This window comes from Triticum dicoccoides, chromosome 5A (assembly GCF_002162155.2).
Source record: "Triticum dicoccoides isolate Atlit2015 ecotype Zavitan chromosome 5A, WEW_v2.0, whole genome shotgun sequence".
NCBI classification, from domain to species: Eukaryota; Viridiplantae; Streptophyta; class Magnoliopsida; order Poales; family Poaceae; genus Triticum; species Triticum dicoccoides.
Window position 1 is genome coordinate 145889541 of NC_041388.1, and position 5699 is coordinate 145895239.

The window sequence follows — 5699 nt, forward strand, 5'->3', positions numbered from 1 at the left end:
CTCATCATAGTCACTAGCGGACTGATACCCACCATCCTCAGTAGCAATCATCACACGCTGAGATTAGCATTCTCTCACAAAATGTTCTCTTCCCTTACAACGATGACAAATAATATCACTTGTGTGCCCTGTTGATGCCATGGATGAAGAAGAGCTCTTCACAGGTCCGGCAGGTGTGCTCTTGGCAGATAGTGGTGGTTGTGCCTGCTTTCGTGTATCACTACTGGAGGTGGCACCTGATGGAGGTGCTGGTGGAGTGGAAGTAGAGGATGCACGTGGTGTCCATGATGAAGATTGACGTGCAGAAAAGTTAGTTCGCGCCAATGCCTGTCGATCCTGCACTTCACGTTCAGCTTTACAAGCAAGATGGAATAAACGAGTGATATTAGTATACTCCTTATACTCTAGAATGGTCTGAATCTCTCTATTCAATCCACCCATAAAACATGCAAGCATAGCTTCATTCTCCTCAATAATACCACATCTGATCATGCCAGTTTGTAATTCCTGATAATATTCTTCTACATAATTTTTTCCTTGTCTTAAACGCTTCAATTTTTGAAGTAATTCACGTTGATAATATGGTGGAACCCAACGAGTACGCATAGCAGTTTTCAAAGCAGCCCAAGTAGTTGGAATAGGATATAATCTACAATGTTCAGACCACCAAACACATGCAAAGCTAGTGAAAGCACAAACAGCAGCAGGAACACGTCTCTCCTCAAGATATTGTAAACATGTAAATCGTTGTTCAGTTTCTAACTCCCAAGTAAGATATATATTAGGAACATATCTACCCTCAGATGGTGAAATATTCAATTTTAGTTTAGGAAGATGGTCATGTACCTCAGGTGGTGGTGCACCCCTACCGTTGCGATGATATGCATGAGGACGACCTGGTGGTGGTGGTGCTGGTGGTTGCATGTAGTTCTGATTTTGGTCAACCTCATCCTCGTAATGGTCCTCCACCTCTGCAGTAGCAGCAGGAGCGGCAGAAGCATCAACAGCGACACCATAATTCTGCCCAGGGTCAATGGGAATGCGTTGTTCTCGTCCCACTTGATTTGGAAAGCGATGTTGTTGTTGTTGTTGTTGTTGTAGAGGTGTGTTAGGGGCAGCCGGTGGTGGTGGTGGAAGACGCGCGAGAAATTCATTGAACTTGTTATCGAGCTTTGTTTCGAACGTCTTCTCCATGCCATCTATCATCTCCATGGCCTCTTCAAATTTGTTTAGCACATCTTGCACCTGTCCACTCATCATTTGCTGAAATTTATCATGCAACTCCTTATTCGTCATGTTCTCCCAGTCAGTCTCGTCGGCTTGTGATCCTGCCATGGTTAGCAGCAATAGAAACACACAAGAATATGATCCTACAGACTACTAACAAGAGGTGGTGGTGGATATCACAAATCCGTCAAGCAAATCTCAAATTCTTACCAGTTCTTACCCAGCAGCAGGCGGTGATCGGCAACTGTCGTAGTCAAAACTCTCAAAGCTTGGATAGAGCGATTACCAGGGAGAGTCGAACACACGACGTAGATGTATGTGGAGCTAGGAAGGCTTATAATATGGTAGCAAAAAGGGTTAGCAATAATCAATTCAGAGATGCAAAGTTGAATAAACGCTCAACGACGGTACTATGTTGGTCCTAGGCTAGACCGTGCTAGAGACGCGAGCCTAGAACACTAACAAAATCACGGCGCTGCACGTAAACAAGGGAGGAGCACGCTCTGAATTTTTTTTCAATTTTTTTCCTCTTTTTTTCCTCTTTTTTTTGCTCCGCAACAAATTTTTTTCAAAAAAGTCTACAAATGGTCTAAAAACTGCCTAGCCAGAATTTTCCAGACTTAGTTTTTTTAGTTTGGAACTATTTTTCTTCTGCGGGTAGCACGGAATCTCAGGAGTCCTATTCTGTCACGACTCGAAGAATCGCGTGATCCGGAAATCAAAAACAATGCAACAATTACTGGACTCGGACTAGGACTGGTGGCAGAGATGAATCTGGTGGAATCTCGGACTGGTGGCGGTGATGAATCTGGTGGAAATCGGACTGGTGGAGAATATATGTTGCAGGTGGACTCGGATTGGTGTGATGGCGGCGGATATGTGGTGGCGTATAAGGACTCGGATTGGTGGTGAATATGTGTTGGTGAATATGGCAGTGACGATGAAGTTGGTGTGGTGGTGGTATATGGCAGCAGCGATGATGATGATGCGGTGGTGATATATGGCAGCGGCGACATGACAACCTGTGAACAGAACTCGAAACTCTAAAGGACTAGACGCTAAGACCAGCAACTTGACACGGCGATGCAACCGCAAATTCAACAAAGCAAATAAAGAAAAGATTATGCAAAGGCTCAGATTGGTTCGGATAGGATGAACTAACCCTAATTTTTTTTGGCTTTTTCGTGGACTATAGGTATGAAGAACAGACTCGATCTAAACTACGAAAAACTGTAAAATCTCACCGAGCAACCTGGAAATATGATACCACTTGATAGGGGCAAAGGTGTCCCGTCTTTCGATGACATGGTGGCTATCATTTTAGAGGAAGTCGACTTTGACGATCCAACTACGAACGTGTGAGGACGTCGCGCCTTAGCAATCGCTAAACCAACACCGAGGGGTTATTGACCACGCCGGAGCACGATCAACCTGACCACGAGGGCCTGTTTCCTACAAGCAAACAAAGAACAAGCAAGAAACTAAGATTGCAATCTGGATATTGCGAATATAAGATGAAAGCTTTATTGATCAAGGTGGGGTTCTATGACGTCTTGGTCTGGTCGTTGGACACAAACGAAGTACGCGAAGTTGCAGCTATGGCGAACTTTTAATCTAAACAAAACCCAAATTCTAAACGACGCCCTAAGGGCTGTATATATGGAGGAAGAGGGGGGGATTTCGTGGCCCTTGGAGGAGGGGTCCGAAACCAACCCTAACTCTTGTTTCCCCACACATACGGACTCTAGAAACAGCCTATACTTAAGTATTTCGAAAATACATGGGCCTGGCCCAATAATAAGGTGACGCAGCACCTAAAATAGCCTCTGGACGAAATTTATGAAGTGGCATCTTGTATATTTCGTCCAAGGCTTCATGCACTCCTTATGGTGGCTTCAAAGTCCTAAAATCATCAATTGTAACTCCGTTCTTGATCCCTTGCGCATGCCATCATCTCCATGCTTGAACTTGCTCCAAGGTTCCTCTTTCTTGTCCAAGGTAGGCCCTTCATTTGTAAGCAAAACAAATGTATCCAATTTAGGCAGCATCATATTCTCATGAACATTAGAATCGTTACCAAGAAACGAAAGTACCTGATAATTCAATTGGCATGCGCGAGCTCTAGTAATTGGTCCAGTATGTATATCAGCAGGGGTTGTGGGTGTAACAATGGTATTGATGTCCTCATCAAATACCTTGTCGCACTTTATTTTATTTGGCATTTGATCTATCAACTTATTACAACTTTATCACGTCTATTTTCCGACTTCTGGCGCCGTTACCCGAAAGGGATTGACAACCCCTTTAATACGTCGGGTTGCGAGTATTTGTTATTTGTGTGCAGGTGTTGTTTACATAGTGTTGCTTGGTTCTCCTACTGATTCGATAACCTTGGTCTCATCACTGAGTGAGATAGCTACCGTCGTTGTGCTACATCATCCCTTCTTGTTTAGGGAAATACCGACGTAGTTCTAGCAAACATCAACGTATCATGTATCATATGGTCTTATCTTAGTACGAACTCTTGGATAGATCGATCGGAAAGGGTAACTTTAAGGTGGTTTCGTACCCTACAAACAATTTCTTCTTACGTTCTTTGCTAGATAAGAACTTTGCAGTGATTCTTCATCGCATGTTCCGGGATGGTTATATGATCCAATTATATTAGCATTGTTAAGAGATTGCACTAGCGAAAGTACGGACCCTAGGCCTCATTTTCAAGCATTGCAATAACGTTTGTGCTCACTTTTGTTACTTGCTACCTTGCTGTTTTTTATTGTTCCTATTACAAAAATCGATATCTACTATCATTACTACACTTGTATCACCATCTCTTCGCCAAACTAGTGCACCTATACAATTTACCATTGTATTTGGTGTGTTGGGGACACAAGAGACTCTGTTATTTGGTTGCAGGGTTGTTTGAGAGACCATCTTCATCCTACACCTCCCACAGATTGATAAACCTTAGGTCATTCACTTGAGGGAAAATTGCTAATGTCCTACAAAACTCTGTGCTTGGAGGCCCAACACAATCTATAAGAATAAAGTTGCATAGTAGACATCACCACCCTGGGTGCAGCACATCTCTTCGACCCTCCACCTCTGCAAGATGAGACCAATGGGTTGTGCACACTGAAGGAACCGACTCATCAAGACCAACTGCGTGCGCCACCCTATCCACTAACGAGCCAACGTGGGTTGTGAATGACGGGTCATGCACGATCATTTGTGGAAAGAATTGTGTTGGGCCTTTTTGTAATGCTCATTATGTACTATATAAGGGGAGGATCGAGGTTGTAAAAGGGGTTCACAACCTGGTGAAAAACCAACTAGGCGAGGAACGAGGAGAGTGAATGGACTAGTTCCAACACTTAGAGAAAAAGGAGAGGGGAAGGAAAGAAAGTAGTTCATCTTGTAATCAATGATGTATGAACAACTAAAGAATAAAAAGAGTAGGGCGTAGGGTATTACACCATTATGTGGCCCGAACCTTGGGAAAAAAACTTGTGCGTGTGTGAAGATTTCAGAAGTGTTTTAGCCCCTCACCGGGAAAATAGCGGGGATCACCATGATATCAACATCTGGTGCAATAGGTATGGGGCTAAGGCTTGTCATCTTTTCAGAATGGCTATCCTAGCTATGTTTTCACCTACACAAACTAAAGAGCTCTGCATAGCTAGCGGGGCCACTTCAGGAGGCGGCGCTCTGCCCAGAGGTTGGCCTTCGCCAGGCATTCGATTATCGATGCCTCTTCGGAAACACCTAGAGAAACTGACCTAGGCGTCTTCACTACAAACTATGGGGGGGTCCTCCTCCAGTCCCCTCCGCTTCAAGTGAGGGGAGGGTCTTCCTCGGATACTTGTCTCCAAGAGATAAGCGGGCTAGTAGACATCGCAAACCACCAACCCACGACAAGAACCCCTCGCACATCACAAGGGTGCATATCATCCGACGTAGGCACCATCAAGGGCTCCCCATTGTCACGGTCTCCTTGTTGTTAGCCTCACTTCACCATTAACATTTTTGTCCCGAAGCATGTCAAAGACCTTCGCGAAATCCTTGACAGCAAGGAGATCTTTGGCAGACAACACCTCGTGCGCCACGCTAATGATCATGGAGGCCGACGCGGTGAACAAAGTGTCGTCCTTCCATGAACACATCTATGGTGGGGTCGGCGATGCTCGAGGCAGCTTTCCTAATGATGTCGCTTGAAGCTACGCCTGTATTTCCCCAAAGAGGAAGGGATGATGCAGCACAACGACGCTAGGTATTTCCCTCAGATGTGAAACCAAGGTTATCGAACCAGTAGGAGAACCAAGCAACACAATGTAAACAACACCTGCACACAAATAACAACTTCTCGCAACCCGACGTGTTAAAGGGGTTGTCAATCCCTTCTGGGGTACGGCGCCTCAAGATAGGCAAACGAACGTGAGGAAAATTTGTAGTAGATTGATAGATCGAACGCC